General features: G+C 44.5%; 1 long non-coding RNA gene across 1 annotated transcript in view; it reads right to left on the reverse strand.

Annotated features, from left to right (window-relative positions):
• Window positions 1-345: 345 nt before the first annotated feature.
• The window catches only part of LOC146856512 (uncharacterized), a 641,203-nt gene continuing 621,809 nt past the window's right edge, over window positions 346-19,739 (reverse strand). Inside the window, exons 6-7 of the long non-coding RNA XR_014981504.1 lie at window positions 3,887-3,948; window positions 346-446 (exon numbers count right to left, since the gene is read on the reverse strand). This is a non-coding gene — a long non-coding RNA (uncharacterized LOC146856512). The remainder of the gene's footprint in view (window positions 447-3,886; window positions 3,949-19,739) is intronic.

The raw sequence follows: 19,739 nt of genomic DNA on the forward strand, positions 1-19,739 counted from the left end.
ACCTCAACAAGAACCTTCCGGAAGACAGCCCTCATCAAATTAATCCCCTGCACCTGTTTCTTGCTATAAACAATTAGAACACAACCTTTGAGAACATTATAAAACACATTCTAGAAAACAGCCTAATCAAATTAATCATCTGCACCTCTTCCTTTCTATAAGCAATTAGAACGCATCTTTTGTGAACATTCAAAAAAACATCTTCTAGAAGGCAGCCTCACCAAGTTAATTTTATACACCTGTTCCTTGTTACAAAAAATTAGAATGTGACCTTTATGAAAGTTCTAAAGCAGTCCTTTTTAAAGACCGTCCACACTCCTCCCCTATGCTTAAGCTCTTCACCTGCCACTTGCCTGTTTCCCGGCTTCCAGGACTCTGTATTGCCTGATCCCTTGTTCCTTACACTTCCACCTTACCGCAAAGGACGGCCCACATCAGTCTTGCACCTGGATGGAAAAACAAGAAGAAAAGGAGAGATGCATTAACAGACTTGATTTCGCTACGCACTTAGCTCAGTTGCAACATCATGCTGGCAGACAAGATAACCAGTGTTTTTGTTCAACTTGTACATTCTATTGGCAGGGCTCTGACAGAAAGGACTTGGGTGACGCTAACTCCGCCCAAAATAGCTTGTGGGTTTGATGCTGGAATAATACTCACTACAGTTTTGAAACTTTGATGAAGAAACCTCTATGGACTATCTAAAACAACTGACACCAAAACTAAAGGTTGGTTGGGAGATAAAAAGATTTCATGAGGTGATACCTTAAAAGATATAGCTAATACTAGACTAAAGCCGTGTTATTTGTTTGTTTATAGTTAACATATCTGCCGGTACCATTCATCAGACTGGTGTGAATGCCTGCTTCAGTGTTGTGGTTGAGTAGACGAGCAACAGCATCTTTTTGACTCCATACGCTCTCTCCATCCAGCCACCTTCCCCCTGGGATATGCCACCAGAGCAGTCCCTCCTTCAGTATACCGAAGGCAAGTCCCAAGAGCATTCGGAAACTAGCGTTGCCGCCCCATTGGAATCACCTGGGATACAGGTAGGTCGCTTATGACAGAAGTCTAAGCCACAACACTTAACATTCCTTTCGAGCGGTGCCATGACCAATCATGACCAAATATTCACAGACGATTTAGCACGTGTCTTATCCGAGGACCTCAATGATGCTAACAATCTACCTGAGTTAATTAAGCAGCTGCAACTAGATCTGAATAGGTTAAAAGCAAAAAATGTAACACTTAGGGAATAGTTGCACGGAGAGAGGACACATTACACGCACTGGAGGGATACTAAACCCAAACATAGTGGCCCAGTCTTGAGCCAGCCTGTGTTTGGAGAACCATTTCAGAGAGGGGCATTTACAACTACTGACCAGAATCTGTATGTATCTGTCTCTACACCCAGTCCTATGCCCTTAGCATCTCCTGAACACTGTCATGGTGACAGTACTAAATTTGCAGCCTTTATGAGTCAATGGCAAATACATTTACTATGTAAACTTCAGGTGTTCCCCAATGACGCTGCTAAAGTAGCGTTTGCAATTTCTCACTTGGGGGGGATACGCTAAGTGTGCAATTCCTCTAACAGAAGCAAACAATCCCCTTTTGTACAACTATTCTGCTTTAAAGGCTGCCAGGACTAAGTTATTTTTAAAACATGTTTTTATCCAAGCAAGTGACAATGAGATATCAAACCTACAACAAGGCTCGAAGGACCTGATGACCTATATCACTACTTTCAATCAACTGGTTGCGGAAACACGCTGGCCGCAATCGATAAGAACACCCTTATTTTATCGAGGGTTAAGAGATGACCTTAAAGATTCCCTTTTGCATATCATTGATCTGCCCGTCGATTGTGCAGAACTTATTGATCATGTGGTTAAGTAGATCATCAATTGGGCGAGCGAAAGGGTGACCAATATCGCAGTGACTCCAGAGTAATTGTTCTCAAAACCGAGAAGAAAGACTCAGACAGTAAGTTTCTTGATGCGGAACCTATGCAGATTGGAGGTATAAAGGGTCCACTATCTAATGAGGAAAAGGAACGTCGCCGCAAATTAAACCTTTGTCTTTATTGTGGCAAAGCTGGTAATTTCATTAGGGAGTGTTCTTCAAAAGCAAAAATGACTAAGGCTGTGGCTAGTGTAGAGGTTGATCAAGAACAGGCAAAATTAAGGTTCTCGACCAGAAGGGAGATCGTCTCATTGAGAGTAGCCTTACAGATCTCACAATATCAACCAATTTAGGAACACGAATCCTGCGGCATTCAACTACCTGAGTCACAGTAATCTCAACTCCACAGAGGAGACACAAATATGCATGCTTATTGACTCAAGGGCCAGAGGCAATTTCTTTGATTTGACCCTAGCTGCCAAACTCGGGCTCAAAAAAGCTCCCAAAGAAAACCCTGAACCTGTGCGAGAAGTAGATGGTTCGGAGTTGTATTCTGGTCAAATTTGCTTTCAGACAGAGGCTCTAACGCTAGTGTGCGATAATGGGCATACTGAAAGACTTGTCTTTGATCTAATAGACACTCCCACCTTTGGGGTAATTTGGGGAGTACCTTGGATAGAACACCATAATCCAAACATCAATTGGGTACACCGTACCGTAACCTTGGACTCACCCTTCTGCACTACTACCTGCTACCAAGAGGCTCCGGAGGTGGGAATACCTCTGTGTGGTGCCTTGGTCCAAGGAACAGAAAATCTTTAACTACCGAAAGAATACTAGATGTTTTTGACCCTGTGAAAGCCACCCAACTACCCCCACACAGAGCCTTGGATTGCCGGATAGATTTCCTCCCGGGGGCAATGCTGCCCTGCAGAAGAGTCTATGCGTTAACAGAACCTGAATCCCAATCTCTACACAAATATCTGGATGAACAACTAGAGTTGGGTTTTATATGCCACTCCACAATGCCAGTGTCTTTCCCACTCTTCTTTGTACCCAAGAAGAATGGGGAGTTGAGGGCTTGTGTGGATTACAGGGCTGTCAATAAGTTGACTATTAAGAACCACTATCCTCTCCAGTTAATTCCGGTACTACTTCCCCCAGGTCAGAAATTCCCGCATTTACATCAAACTAGATTAACAGGGCGTTTAACACCTAATCCGCGTGAGAGAAGCGATGAATGGAAAACCGCCTTTAGGACTAAGTGCGGGTTGTTTGAGTATACTGTTATGCCCTTCGGGCTATGTAATGCTCCAGAAGCCCTTCAATATTTCATTAAAGAGGTCTTGAGGGAGTTTTTGTATGTTTGTGCAATGGTCTACATAGACTACATTCTGATTTACTCAAACTCAGAACAAGAAAATGTATAGCATGTATGCGCCATCTTGCAGTGCCGTAGAGAAAACACTCTCTTTGCTAAACTAGACAAATGTTCTTTCCATGTACAGTCTGTAGAGTTCCTGGTGTATGCCTTATCTCTGACAGGCATCACTATGGACCTCAAAAAGGTAGAAAACACTACCAATTGGCCAACTCCAACAAACGTCGAGGAAATTCAACAGGTACTCGGCTTCGCCAATTTATATAATTGTTTCATCCCTCACTTTTCAGAGATAGTGGCGCCCATAACACAGCTGGTAAAAAGGAGCAATCATTCACATGGTCTCCAGAAGCCAATCAGGCATTGCAACAGTTAAAAACTAAATTCACCACTGCACCCATCCTTCAGCATCCAAATCCAGACCAGCTCTATTACGTCAAAGCTGATGCTTTGCAGGTAGCCATAGGAGGAATTTTATCTCTAAAGAACCCAAGAACAGGCCCCATGCATACCATAGTCTTTTATTCCAAAAAACGTCTACCAGCGGAGCAATACTATACGGTGGCAGAAAGAGAACTTTTGGCCATCAAACTGTTTTACCAGCTCCCTTGTTCCTTCCACCTCGACTTCACTGCAAAGGACACCCCGCATTAGTCTTGCACCTGAATGGAAAAACAAGAAGAAAAGGAGAGATGCATTAACAGACTTGATTTTGCTATGCACTTAGCTCAGTCGCAACATCATGCTGGCAGACAAGATAACCAGTGTTTTTGTTCAACTTGTACATTCTATTGGCAGGGCTCTGACAGAAAGGACTTGGGTGATGCTAACTCCGCCCAAAATAGCTTGTGGGTTTGATGCTGGAATTATACTCACTACAGTTGTGAAACTTTGATGAAGGAACCTCTATGGACTATCTAAAAACAACTGACAACAAAACTAAAGTTTGGCTGGGAGATAAAAAGCTTTCATGAGGTCATATCTTAAAAGATATAGTTAATACAAGACTAAAGCCTTATTATATGTTTGTTTATAGATAACATATCTGCCGGTACCATTCATCAGACTGGTGTGAATGCCTGCTGCAGTGCTGTGGTTGAGTAGACGAGCCATAGCATCATTTTGACTTCACACACTCTTTCCATCTCAACCCTCTTCCCCCTGTGATTTGCCACCGGAGCTGTGTCTTCTTCTGTAAACCGAGGGCAAGTCCCGAGAGGATTCAGGAATTAGCGGTGCCACCCCATTGGAATCACCTGGGATCCAGGTAGGTGGCTCATGACAGTGGGTTCCTTCTAAGCACTTGTCCTTACGTTTAGGAATGTGGATTCCAGGGATACATTTCTGGATCTGGTTTTTGTATTTTTGCCCCAGACCCGCCAGGCAAAAGTCTTTGTCACTCAAAATTAATTTATTTACTTATTTATGGTGTATTTATAGAGTGCAGGCATTCGCCCACGTGGCATAGATTGGCACTACAAAAACACAAAATATAGCTTAACTTCTGGGGCTAGTTAAATAGCGGAGAGAAATGATGAACTAAATTAACCCCTTGCGTGCTCATGACGGAACCACGCCGTCATGAGCCACGGGCGGCGTGTGCTCATGACGGCGTGGTTCCGTCATGCTGCGGCCACTCCTCCCATGCGGCACTGATTCCCCGCCTGTGCGGGCGAAATAGAGTGTGGGCGGAGTCATGACGGAACCACGCGGTCATGAGCACAGCTCGCCCGTGACTCATGATGGCATGGTTCTGTCACAAGCATGGCGGCGCCGCGCTCACCCCGCACCCCCCCAGCGCCGCGGCGGAATTAGCGCCGCAGCGAAGGGGTTAAATGGAACAGTATAACCATGTTTTCAAACGTTTTCAAAAGCTGTGTAGATTAGGTTCTTTCCTGAGGAATATCAGCAGGAAGTGAGGGGGAGATGGTATTTCATAAAAGAGGAACCTAAAACAAAAGATAGATAGGTCTTCATACTAAGCTGCTACACAACACTGTCTGCTGAAACACCTACGGTGAACAGTGAAGCAGGGAAAAGGTAGAGACAGTCCATTCACTCTCTGTCTGGCATGCTCTCTCCAGCCACCATTTTGTGTACCATTTAAATACAGGGTCTCCAAAAGAGATTTCTGCCACATATTGTAAAGCACAACAGATACACACCTCACTCATCATAATTCACACATGGAACATATACAATGCCCGGTCGCTCTTCATAAATGTTCCCTGCAACCTACCCAGATCCTCTAACACTAGCTGACCACATGCAGTTGGCTTTATATTAAAGGTGGGTTTTATAGGTTGGAGCTCATAATCCAATTCGAACAGAGCTTACAGTGTGTGAAATTTCAGTAGGGAGATTCACCAAAGAGAAGCGATACACATACTAGAAGGAGGGGTAACTAAAGAACTAACAGGCACATGCATCAAGCAAAATACCGGTCGCAAACGGGCAGATTCTCAGAATCTGACCCTTTGCTCCCGGTATTTTTGCATTTGGGATGCATCATCCCAAATGCAAAAATCGCTATTTAAGGAATCTCAAAATTGGGATTCCTTAAATAGCGATTGCATTTAAGGAATCCCTAATTGAGATTCCTTAAATGCAATGCATTACAGTTTAAAAAATAGCGATTTCGCTATTAGCGTGAGCAAATTACCATGAGGCTGGACCTCATGGTAATTTGCGAAAACTTTGAAAAAAGCACTTCTTTGCATTTTTCTAAGTTACATGTTGCCCACACACATGCCCTTAGAGCATGTGTGTATGCAACATTTGTGCAGAGTGAACATACATGGGTGCAATAGGGTGTCATTTTGACACCCTTGCACCATCGAAATTGCGGGAGCAATTTGCGAGTACCTACTGGTACTCGCAAATTGCTCCCGCAATCTCTGATTCATTCCTATGGGCCTGGAGGCCCATAGGAATGAATGGGAAGACATTCCTTAATTGCGAATCGCAATTTGCTAATCGCAATTAAGGAATTTGTGGGAATCGCTATTTCTTTAGCGATTCCTACATGCATAGGGTTTTGCTATTCCTTAATTGCGATTCCTTAATAATCGCTATTAAGGAATCGCAAAACCCTATGATGATGCATGTGCCTGTAAGGGTTTTCACAGGTTAGAACCCATTGTCCTAAGTCATACTTTCACTTGGAAAGTTCAAATGGCTGTATTTCATGTACTATGAGCCAAACAGTCAAGTTCAGTGGTAGAAGATCTTGCCAGGCATCCTTGTGCATATATTTCATGTGTGGCTGAATTAATAGCTGGGGAGGTATGGAAACTACCATTGATGAAGCTACTCTGGTGCTGTGAGTAATGCTGATGTTTTACACTGCTTCAACTTGATGCTCACTTTGGAGAATACTGAAATTAGAGAACAGGCATGCATAACTGCCCTTGACAAATCTAGCTTAAGGAAAATCTGATTGGGTTAATGATCGGGAATCCTGGCGGAGTTCCTTGTTATTTTTAATTTTCGTTTGTTGCAAATGTGATTTTGTAGATATTAATGAGTGTAGTGTGGTCCGTATGAAGGTGAATCAAATTAGATTTGAGAACTAAAGGAACAGTTCTCAGTTGTGGTATGCTGGCATGGTGTTATCTTTCTTTGGATAGCCATTTTCTTAGTGTCTTCAGATTGTCCATGTATACTCCTCATCCTTCCAAACTGTCTGCTGTCATGGGATGTCCTATGACCCTTATTACTTTGGGATTCTTGAAGCAGGTTCGTTATTAGACACCACCATGAGGAAGGTGGATAGAAGTATTTTTCGGAAAAATCCTTTTGTCCCACTACACTATCTTCTGGCACTATTGCCATTTCAGAAATTTCTAACGAGGTTCTATGCACTATGTGGCATTTGCTCACATTTGGTTTCTATACATTTGATGAGCCAAACACAGCCCAGAATCTGACTGCAGCAAGGTACCAACATAAAATAACTTTGTAACTATTCTCCTTGTATTGTAGAATGCATATTTCATAACTATTATGTTCACCTGCTGAACTGGCCCAGGGGACAAGGCTTTACATTTTTAACTACCTTGGTTGATTTCATAATGGGTAATCTGTACACAGATCTTCTATTGTTTCAGCAATTTAACTTTTTAAAAAATGCTAAAACCTAAAGTAAACATTAACAGTATCTAGACTACATCTGTGTTCAATAGCAGCAGACATAGGGCATCATTCGAGACCACCAGAGTTGAACTGGTAATTCTGCCAGCCAAAGATACCAGTTAGTCAGTCAATCAATCTAATTAATTTGGTTTAAATAACCATACAGGAACACACACAAATATACAAATTACATAAAAAGTTTAATACTAAAAGTTAACACATAAAAAGGAAGAAATATACAATGAACATCACAAGACAGTATCCATCACATCCACAACAAGTTACAAACAAAATCCAAGGACAAAAACCACTATTGTAGAATAAGGTGCAAAAGTGTGAAGAAGAATAGGAATTACAATTTTTCCAATTATTATCAGCACATTATAAAGCTTTTTGTACTTGCCTAAGGAAACTAAAAATATTAGCAGCTAGCAATATACAAGGGACGATAAAAATAAAAAATATAGCTAAAATACATACATAAAAAGGAAGATTTATAGACTACCACTGTTAACAGCCGGTCACAATTAATTCCTATTACAATTATTCAAACTTATCCACCTCAAAAAAGATCTTTAGTCATCAAAGCAACTTGCAATAAAACACAATGCAGAAAATAAAGATCCATTCATATTTCAGGGTATCACAACCTCCTGTCATTTTCCCACCATATTTCTTAATGTTACTGCAGCCAAAACAAATGTGTAAAATCATTGTACATACAAATTCGGACTGGAGTAATTGTAAGTGTAATAGGGCAGGTCTACATTTTCTTATGTAGACATTAATAGAGGAATTAAAAACAATTTCCTAGGAACTGTATAAAGCTTGCAAAACAGGAAAAAATATAACATAGATTTGGTTGAGTCTCATTCACAGTACAGAGCGAGATCTGCTTCTCTATACACATCTCTTGGATAAAAGACCAAAAGATGCATGTGTTAAGACAAAAACTTATCAAATAAAACCTGTGATGGGGATTGGGTGTTAAATATAAGCAAGGTTCCACACAACTTGTAGTCGATAAAAGTAGATATCTAGACACACTCTTCTTACTGCAGTCTAACTGTTATTTTTTCCTCATAAACCTGGCTGAAAATTCTGAGAAATTTATAATTTCAGGATAGTCAGAAAGTTTAGACAGCCCCAATAAAATAAGACAACCAAGGGATATTATGTGCATTTTTATGCCGTAAGTAATCTGAGATCACACGTCGATTGAGACTGGTTTCTCTCGTTGACTACACAGACAGCCAAAGCATCAGGGGAGATAACTTCACATAGTCCTCAAGGTACGGGACACCAATTCAGAGGATGACATACATATGTTGATGAACTAGTTGGAACAGACAATAATCTTTTCAAGAAGTTATTTTTGCTAACCTGAAAAGAAGTTACATCACATGTTCCCCAAATGCCTGCACCATTGGTGGCCACAGAAGTACATCTGGCTTTATAGATGCTAATCGTCGCATCTAAGGATATAGAACCCAATTTTGCAGTACAATTAATAATTGCAGCAGTAGACTGGTCGAACTGGCAATTCCATATTTTCACTAAATGTATCCAAGTACCTTTATTATCAAATGGTACCCTCAAATCTGTAAAGATCCAGGCATATGAAAGTGTGATCTCTTTGACAAAATGGGATTTCGGCTAATTCTTCAACAAACCACAGACAATAGAATATGATTTTAACACGTTGGAGGACAGGTTTAGTTGGATCATAAACAAAGTGAAGTTATCTAATAACTTCTGTAAGCCTACCTCATATCTTGCCATTAAAACACAATCATTGTAATATAACAATAATGGGAGTTAGCTGGTTCCGTTCCTTCAGAGTGTCAGCCCCTACCCTTAATAAAAATTGTTCGACAAGCTTATTAATATAGAAGCAAAAGAGAAAAGGGGCCAACACACACCCTTGCCTAATCCCCCTCCAGAATTTGATTGGAGAAGTGCACTCATCATTGGGCTCATATCTGATACATGCTGTCACACCACAAATACGTTGTCTTAGAAAGTTCACTATAGGGGGCTTAACCCCCTTTGCTAACAGCATACCCCATAACCTTGTTTGATATTTATAATTAAAGGATGAGCATCTATAAAGGCCAAATAGACACAGCCCTTCTTTACCCTGGTGTATTTATTTATTATAAGGTAAAGGGTCAGACTCTGGTGAATAGTGCCCAGCCCCTCTCTATACCCATACTGGAATCGGACAAGATGGATTTTTCCATGGCCCATGCCTCCAAGCAATCTAACAGGACTCTGCCCAACTCCTTCGTTGTAGAATCAATCAGGGATATTGGACGATAACTTCTGGGGTCCAAACTGTCCTTTTTAAAAATGGGAACAATAATCGACATTTTACCGGGATTTCGGGGGTCCTACAAAAATGGAACTCATCAAAACATTAACTAGTAGAGATGCCCGCAAATCAGCATTATTTTTAAAAAGATCTGAAGGAACCCCATTTAGTCCTGGGGCCTTATTCCTTGGGCTCCATTCATTGGCGCTAATTACATCCTCAGGGTATATGCTAATATACCTGTATTACCCATATCGATTTCAGAGGGAGACACACCTCTAACATTATTCATTGTGGGGCATTCATACATCTTAGTAAAATGATCATCCCATAAATGAGAAGGTAAGGTAGCATCCATTTTAGCATTGTATCACTAAAGAATGGTGCTTTTAACAATTTTCCAGAAAAGGCACATATCATTCCGTCTATTAGCCTCACTTAACTTCACCCAGGTATCCTGCCTAATAGCGTTCTTCCTCGCCATGATTGCCTGTTTGTATCTGGCTCTGCATAGCTTAACTTCCTCCGCCACCTGGAGGGATTTTTTTAATCGCCCCCATTAGCTTCTGGTGGACAAAATAACAAGCCATATTATGATTGCTCTCTTGATGATAGTGGAACTGTCATCAGCTGAGTTACTGCTCTACAAATTGTGTTATAAGACCTAAGTACCTGGGCCGTATTACCCAGACAAACCATAATATCTGTCCTATTCTTGCCCACCTACTCAGATAATAAATAATAGGAGTCAATGTTGGCCCATTTCTGCAGAGTACCCTTATTCCTGCGAACCTCTATTTGTGGGAAAGAGTGTTTAAATTGAAGTTGGGTATGATCTAGATCCAGTGAAATAGCCAAGGATTGTGGTCACTTATACAATTCCGGGAGGAACATGGCGGCGGGCTGACGCCAGTCGCGGGAGCTCCCGACGCTGTGAGGCAAAACATCGGCGTATGGCAGTGGAAATGAAATCACCTGTATATACGATTTTTGCGGGGTAAATAGATAATGTATATTTTAGTCTAATACCCTCTAACCTTGAAATACTCCCGTTTTTTCCTTCTCTATCACTGGACTCTCTGTGCATTGTGCACTGCGGGTGGAGTCAAGCTGTCGGAGTGTTACCTGGAGATTTGGACGCGCTGACGACGTATGGGGCATGACGCATTAACGGTCTACGGCGGGTTTGGAGGACGCCGAATGAGGCTCTGGCGGAGGGCGCAGGCAGCTGTCGTCCGGATTGGATACGGGGCAGCGGAAGGTAGAGCCAGCATAATATTCCGGCAGTATCCAAGTGAGGAAGGTCTCTGGACACAGACTTCATCTAGCCCAGTGCCTGCGCAAGAGGCGGTAAGATGGGTGTGTGGGGGGAAATCGATGGAAAAGAAGTCCTTTTCCTCCTGTTTAGATCCTCCTGATGCTCCCCTTGTTCTTCGATCCACAAAAGAAGCAGAAAGTCGGGGGGTTAGTACTTTACCAGTGACTATTTTAGGGAAACTTCTTCAAGAACCTCTGGTGGGGGTCAGTGACCTTCTGCCTATTCAGCACGATAAAGGGGGTCGGCTCCTCCCCCTCAAAAATAGATACCCGCTGCGTTCACATCTGGAGTTAAAAACAAGGAAAAACTGGTTGTGGAGGACGGGTCTTTTGAGGGAGTGCTCCCAATAACCCCAAGAAAAAAAAAAAACAACAGTAAAAACTGTTGATACAAACAAAAAAGGGAGAGACGCTATGTTATATCGCCCACTGGTTAAGACGACTCCTTCTCTGAAATCCTACTTTAAAATAATGGAGCAGGTGGCTGTATCCAAAGGGCACCTGCCAGGTATTCAGCAGGGCTCTTCTCCCCTCCTATTGGAAAATCGGTTTGCTGTATTAACGACAGATATTGGAGTGGAGAGGGAGGTCTGCCTAGATACTATGACAGAGTTACCTAGGGTTGAAAATACCCTGTCTACAACGGGTTTGTCCTCCACAATGGTTCAGTCCTGTAGAACAGCTCAGCTCCCTGGTATGCTGGATCTGCCCTCAAGTATACAGTTAACACCAACGGCGCTTATACCAGATGGAAATCTCTCCTCGGTCAGGCAAAGTGCTGACATTTCTAGTAGGGGTAAAACTACAGGAGGGTCACAACTAGAATTAATGATTTTAAGTTTAAGGGGTGATCTATTCACAAAGGGTGAGATTTCCGAGGCCAATCAGAAAGGAATACATGAGAAATGTGTGCTATTAGAAAGGGAAAATGGACGATATCGCTTTATGAACTGAAATTCTTGAATCAGAAGTTAAGTCCCTCTCAAAGGTTGTGCAAGAAAACACCAAAGATTTAGTGGACTTAAAAGCCCAGAACAAATCTCTACAAGAGGACTTGGAGAGGTTGGAAATGCAGGCTAGAAGAAACAACTTAAGAGTCCTTAAGATACCGGAGGGTGCAGAGGGAGGAGATATTAAGGCGTTCATATGTGAACTCTTAAGAGAAGGAATTTTAAATGATAGATTGGACATAGACCTCGATAAAGAAATCCAGAGAGTCCACAGAGATCCCTTCAAGCTGCACCCGGGTAGGAAAGCCCCCAGAAGGATCTTAATTAACTTTCAAACCTACGCGATTAAAGAGTTGGTTCTGGGGAGAGCCCTAAAAAATCAGGCACTTCAGTTTGAATCAGTGAACTATCAAATTAGATCCGATCTGGGCAAGCGAACAGCACAAAGACAATGGGATCTTGGATCTAGGATGCCCGAGTTGAGAAGTCAGGGCGCCCAGGTCCAAATGAAATTTCCAGCCCTACTGAAGGTCATGTGGAAAAATAAAACATACAATTTTAGTTCCGTAGAGGAAGTAGATACTTTTTTGATTCAAATTAAGAAGTAAGCCACCCCAGGAAAGGTACTCTGAGGTTGGGGTGGGAAGGACGAAGGAAGAGTGGGGAAAAAGGAGAGGAGGATAAGAAAGAGAAAAGAGAAAAAAAAATGGAAAGTGGGAAGGAAAGGAAAAAAAAAAGGAAGAGGGGTATATAAGAATCTGGAAAAATCTGAGTTTAAAGTCCTTTTTCGCCCTAGTAAAAAAAAAATATATATATATATATATATATATATAAATAAAAGCGTGATCTTTTTCTTTTTTGTTTTTTTGTTTTGCCTCAATGGCTAAGGGAGGGTCCCAAAGAGGCGTTTTTTTTATCGCCAAGGGAATGATATGGGGGTTCCTCATGGGTGGGGAAAAGGGAGGGTGCACAGGGTGTTGGGAGCAAGGGGGAAAAAATAAAAAATAAAATAGTCCTCATATGAGCTTTAAAGTGTCAGAGCTGCAAAACAAAAAGGAGAAGGAGCTCAGGGACGTCTGATAATGGTTATGTCAAATAAGGTCAAGTTAATAACTTGGAATGTAAATGGGTTGAGGGGTAGGATGAAGATGTCTCGGGTGATTGAATTCCTTAAGAATAGTGAGGCCCATATCTGTTTTTTAGAGGAAACTCATCTAGAGGCCCATGATAGACTGGGCTTCAGTAAGGTTAGATGGATACAGGATGTGCTATGCTCTGAGCAAAGGGGAAGCACTAGGGGAGTTGCCTTGATCATTAAAGCCAATGCAGGTATAGAAGTTGTAAAATATGATACGGATCAGTCAGGGAGATGGCTGTTGGCCACCCTGACGGTAAAGGGAATGCAACTGGCTTGTGCAGTATATTATGGGCCAAACAATGACAACCCAGGAGCACTCTTGAAGTTAGAGCCCAGTCTCTTGAATATCACTGCACTGATTATAATAGGGGGAGATTTTAATTTAATATTAAATAAGGAGCTAGATCGTACTTCTAAAGTAAAGTATAATACCCCAATAAGAACGTTTATAGCACTAAAAAATATGAAATAGGATTTCAATCTGCTTGACATTTGGAGATGTAAGAAGGGGAAAGATAGGGACTTCAACTTCTATAGTAAGAGGCATAAACACCACTCAAGAATAGACTATTTTCTTGTGGATCAGGGGTTGTTATCGGCAGTTGAGTCAATACTGCATATTCCTGCAATCCTATCAGATCATTCAGCTGTAGAGATGAGTTTGGGGTTTAAGCAAAAAGAACCCCAGAGAAGGTGGACGCTCGATAGGACCACACTATTGGAGGAGTCATTGATGTTGGATTTGGGGGGAAAAATCGACGACTACTTTAAGTTTAACATCGGTACAGCAAATGTCCACATAGTTTGGGAGGCTTTTAAAGCCTATTTAAGAGGGTTACTTTCCTCCAGTATGATTAATAAGAGGAAAAGTATAAAAAAAGGAGAAGAGGAGCTGATGAAGAAGATAAAGGAAAAAGAGTTGAACTTACAGAAGGCGTCCCTGGTGTCCCAGGATTCGATCCTATGCTTGGAAAAAGAGTTGGAAGGTTTACAGGCAGAATATCAGGCCAATCTGGATAAGAAACTTATTAACAGGTAGAAAGTTAGTATGCTCCAGCATTTCGCGTATGGCGAGAAATGTAGCTCCATCTTCGCATGGAAGGCTAGGGCAGACAGGGCAAGGAGTTGGATAAAGATCTTAACCCATAGAAAGACAGGGGTTCTATTATTCGATGAGGGTGAAATTCGGGAAGAGGCAAGATCTTTTATGAATGATTTATATAAGGAGGATATTGAATCAGGCCCTGAGAGAGCTAAGGCATGGTTAAATCAAATAACTCTCCCTCAGTTGACTCAAGAGCATAAATTATTTCTGCAAGCAAATATAACAGAGGAGGAGGTCAGGGCACAATGTAAAACAAGCATTGGCATAGCCAATAGGTCTCGCCTTTGGGACCTTATAAGTGTTTAGCTATGCAACAGTTGCATAACTAAATACTTATAAGGTCCCAAAAGCGAGACCTATTGGCTATGCAAAGCGGCCGTGCGGCTGCGAAAGTGAAAGTAATCGCGGTAAAGCACGGCGCGCGCGCCCGCGCACATGCACTGTAGCTCTAGGCTGGCCTGGTAGCACTTTTTGGAGCCCTCTCAATAAGTCTCGCCAGACCAGCGCATGCGCTGGGTCATGCAAGACCTAAAATTGGCCAGGGGTAAAGTAGCTGGCCCCGATGGGCTTCCTATCGAGGTATATTTAGGAATGTTAGATAAGGTGGTACCAGTCTTAAAAAATCTTTTTAATAAAATATATCTCGAAGGGGAATGTACCCCACGTTCTTGGGCTGAGGCGACGGTGTCCCTGATTATAAAACCCAATAAGGATCCTCAGAAGAATGAGTCCTACAGGCCACTATCCCTGTTAAATTCTGATCAGAAGATCTTTGCAGGCATCTTATCAACAAGACTAGCTAAATATATCAAGACTATAGTCCATCCTGACCAGAGAGGATTCATACCGGGGAGGCAACTAAATGAGCTCACTTTCCAGGTAATGGGTGCAATTGATATAGCGGAAGTAAAGAAGCTCCCCCTTACAATAGTTGCAATAGATGCCGCAAAGGCTTTCGATCAGGTAAATTGGGCATATCTTTGGGAGACATTATATAAGTTTGGCTTTCCTAAAATTTTTGTTCAGGCTGTGAAGTCTCTGTATTTCAACCCGAAAGCTAAAATTTTAGTGAATGGTGCACTGACAGACTGGTTTAATATTACAAGAGGTACTAGGCAGGGATGCCCCCTGTCACCCCTCCTGTTCAATTTATATGTCGAGCCGTTTGTATGCTGGCTTAGGGTAGATTCAAGCATTCTTCCTTTTAAAATTGGGGAGTTAGAGTTAAAACTGGCCCTCTATGCGGATGATTTGCTTATGTTTACATTAAACCCTGTAAAAGCCTTACCTAGGCTGTTTGATAAGGCTGTAGCGTTCGGAGCAGTTTCAGGCTATAAAATAAATAAAGAAAAGACAGAAATAACGGAATGGAATCAAGTTAAAGGTAGTCTAGGAACTAAGAGCCAAATGAGATATCTGGGCATAAATTTAGTTCAAAATCTAGAAGATATTCCCAAAGTTAATTGGAAGAGGGTTTCTAAAGAGGTGGCAGGTTTACTTACACGGTGGGCTAACCTCCGTTTAAACATCTACGGGAGGGTTAACCTGGTAAAAATTATAATCTTGCCAAAGATTACCTTCTTATTTAACTCTATTCCATTATCTTTTAAGGTAGAGGATATTGCTAAATTACAAGGGAAAATCGGTTCCTTCATCTGGGCCACAAAAAGCCCCAGGATAGCGTGGAAAAAGTTAAGACGAGTTCTTAAAGTTGGTGGATTAGCGCTACCTGATTTACTCTTTTATTGCTATGCTTTCCATTTCAAAAATTTAAGAATATTGGCCAATAAAACGGACTCTTCATCATTAGGTCTATTGTTTGAGGCAATGTTAAAGGATGTAGAGCATGGACAGGAGTTTTTTCTTTATAAGTATGGAGATCCAAATTTCTACAAGAAAGTCAGATTAAAGATACTGGGAGCAGCATTAAAGACTTGGGTACAAATCAGGAGAAGAATGAGAATTCCATACTTTGCAGCACAGGCCCCAATCTGGGACTCTCCAGGTACACCGGAATGCCTCCAGGATCAACTTTGTCAACCGTTAAAGAGGGCAGGTATAAGATTCTGGGGAGACCTTCAAGTGGATTCGAAGTTACTAACCAGGGAGGCGTTAAGTAGTTTAACTTGTGGGACATTGACCAGGTTTTTTTTTTTGTAAAATCTTTTTATTGTTTTTTAAAAACATAACAAAATCAGGTCACAAAAGACTGGTCTTAACAGTGCAATCACTTCTGGGGTGTCACAGCACCGGGAACTTACAGAGACAGCAGGAAGACTAAACCAATATACTTGAGGTCGGGCACCAGCCATTGATTAGACCGGAATCTCCAGGCCAGACAGCCGGGCTTGCGGAGGCTCAACTATGTCCCCTCGGAAGGTGTTCCACAGTGACCACACCTCCCCCCACTTCCGTGGACACCCTCGCGCCGTATATACCGCCAGTTTAGGTGGAGTCGATGCCCCCCACAGACGGGCAATGTTCCGCTTTGCAACCATTTGCCCCAGCGTAACCCAGAGTCTCCCTCGTTAGGGCAAGTCCGTAGGCTCCCAAATGTTAAGCAAACACCTCTTGGCCTCAGTGCGAATAGGAGACTCCCATACCTCACCCATGCAGGACACCACTCGCCTCCAATACTGCTGCACCCTTGGGCATTCCCACAAAACATGGAAGAAGGAGCCCCTCTCTCCGCACCCCCGCCGACACAGTCCCTCCCCTCCCCTCCCCATCGCCTGTAGCCTGGTGCAGGAGACGTATACCCTGTGCAGTATTTTAAGCTGCACCAGACGGAGTCTAGCCGATATCGCTACTTCCCTAGGAGATGCCAAAGCGATGGTCCACTCCTCGTCATCAATCTCAAGGCCATCCGCCATCCACTTCTCTTTCAGGGAGTCGAGAGGATCAGGGGGATTGTTAATCAATTTCTTGTATGTGAGCGAGATGGCATGCTCTGGCATGTGGCCATCCAGTAATCTGTCCTCAAGCGGGGAGGCCTGCGGGGGTCTAGTGCCCGAGGGGATATTAGCTTGGAGGGAGTGATAGACCTGTAGATACCTAAAATATTCCGTGCGCGCCAGGTCGTAAGTGCCCTGGAGATAGGCGAAGGATCTGACCCCCTCCGGCCCCCAAAGGTCCCCCACCCGGGAGATCCCAATAAGATCCCAGCTACGAAACCCCTTTGTGTGACGCAGGCTACCTAGCCTCTCCGATGCCCACAGGGGTGTGGCCAGGGTAAGCGTGTTAGACCATCCCAGCGCCCTATGCGCGGCGTGCCATATTTGAACCGAATGCTTCGTAGGCCCCGTGAGGTGGAGTCTGCCCGGTCTGGAGTACAGCGCAACCTCGAAGTTCCCCCCCGGGAGCAACCATCTATCCATCGCGTACCCTGGGTCGTTACCGTCGCAATACGTCCCCTGATTTATCGCCGAGAGGTGAGCGGCCCAATAGTACTTACGAATATCCAGGAGGGCTATCCCCCCGTCATACCACCCCAGCGTAAGTTTTCGTAACGCTATTCTGGGTGTACCCGACCACAGGAGGGTCCGCTGCGCCGCCTCCACCGCCGCAAAGTACGAGGCAGGCACCAGGTCCGGGTGGTTTTGGAGAGCGGCGTACAAAAATCTAGGGAGCGCCATCATTTTAAAAAGGGCCGCACGACCCAGCAGCGACAGCGGCAGCTGCTGCCACGAGGTCGAATCACGCTGGAACCGTTGGAGCGGTGGCATGAGGTTCTTTTCAAACCGGAGAGTCCTGTCCCGTGTGATAAACACTCCGAGGTATCGAAAGCCCTCTTCCGCCACTACAAGCGGGCAGCCGTCAGGAAGCCGGGGAGGGCCGCCGTGGAGAACATAGAGGACCGACTTAGCCCAGTTGATGCGGAATCCGGAGTTCTTCCCAAAACTGACAAAGATATCTATTGCCGCCAGAATAGATCTCCGCGGGTGTGAGAGGTAGAGAAAGATATCGTCTGCATATAGCGAAATCTTGTCTTCCCAGCCCTCCGCCCACCGCAGCCCCGTTATGCAGCTGGCCTGCCGGATCCAAGACGCCAACGGTTCAAGTGAGAGCGCGAATAGGAGGGGGGAGAGCGGGCATCCCTGTCTGGTGCCCCGTTCGAGGCCAAACACCCCAGACACCCTACCGTTAATTACCACCTGGGCCAGTGGCTCCGAATATAGAAGGCGGACCCATGCAACGAAACACGGGCCAAATCCCAATTTTTGGAGTACGGCCATCATGTATGGCCACTCGAGGGTGTCGAATGCCATGGTGGCGTCCAGCGACACCACCACCGCGTCTTCCTGAATCGTGGGACACCTTCCCAGCACCCCGTGCAGGCGGCGGATGTTAAGCGCCGTGTTACGGTGGGGCATGAAGCCGGATTGGTCCGGGTGGACCAGCTTGGGGAGGACCGAGTGGAGCCTGTTCGCAAGGGTCTTAGCAAGAATTTTCGGCTCTGCGTTCAGCAGAGAGATCGGCCTGTACGAGGAGCAGGCATCTCTTGGCTTCCCTTCTTTTGGAATGGCCACTATGGTAGCCAGGCGCTGGTCGCGTGGCAATATCCCCGCCGCTGCGCTCTCCTCGAACATTTGGAGGAGATGCACGCTAAGGACATCCGGCTTTAACTTGTAAAGCTCGATAGGCAAACCATTGGGGCCTAGCGCTTTCCCCGGGTTAAGGTCCACAATCGCACGCTCCAATTCGGACGCGGCGAGGGGGGCCTCCAGGGCGTCCCGGTCGGCCTCCGACAGACAGGGCATGCGAATGTCCGCCAGCAAGGCATCTGAGTCCTCCTCTGGCCGGTCTGACCCCCTGCTGTAAACCCGCCGGAAGTGTCCCGCAAATTCCTCAACAATTTCTGTAGGCTCCGTGAGCGTAGCGCCCGACATTGTCGTGATCACCGGCACCACCGTCGTGGCCCGCTGCTTTTTGTCCAGCCATGCAATAAGTTTGCCTGCCTTATCTCCCTGGTCGTACAGCTTGCCCACCTTATGCTGAATGGCCGTCTGGGCAGCGAGCGTGACCAGCTCTTTATACTCTGCGGTTTTGAGTCGCAGCCGATGTTGCACCCCTGGCTCCATATCCTCACATGCTGCCTCTTCCAACGCTCGCAGGTTCGTCTCGACCGAGGCGATCTGCGCCTCTCGTTCTTTACGGCCGCCGGCAATGGCCGAAATTGCCTCCCCCCGCATCACCGCCTTGAAAGCTTCCCACAGGGTTACCGCGGAGCCCGTCGACCCAATGTTGAGCTCGAAATAGCGCTCAATGGCGCTGGTTAGTTTTTTCCGCAGGTCCTCATTCTTGAGACGCCAAGCGAGTATTGGGGAGACGCATCCCTCCCGGCCACCCCCTAGCGCGATCTGTATGTATACTGGTGAATGGTCAGAGATACCCCGCGCCAGGAGGGAGGCCTCTCAGATGAGCATGTCCGGCCGCATGGAGGTCAGGACGTAGTCCAGGCGGGAGAAAGAGCGATGTGGACCAGAGTGAAATGT

Source organism: Triturus cristatus, chromosome 4_1, assembly GCF_964204655.1.
Source record: "Triturus cristatus chromosome 4_1, aTriCri1.1, whole genome shotgun sequence".
NCBI classification, from domain to species: Eukaryota; Metazoa; Chordata; class Amphibia; order Caudata; family Salamandridae; genus Triturus; species Triturus cristatus.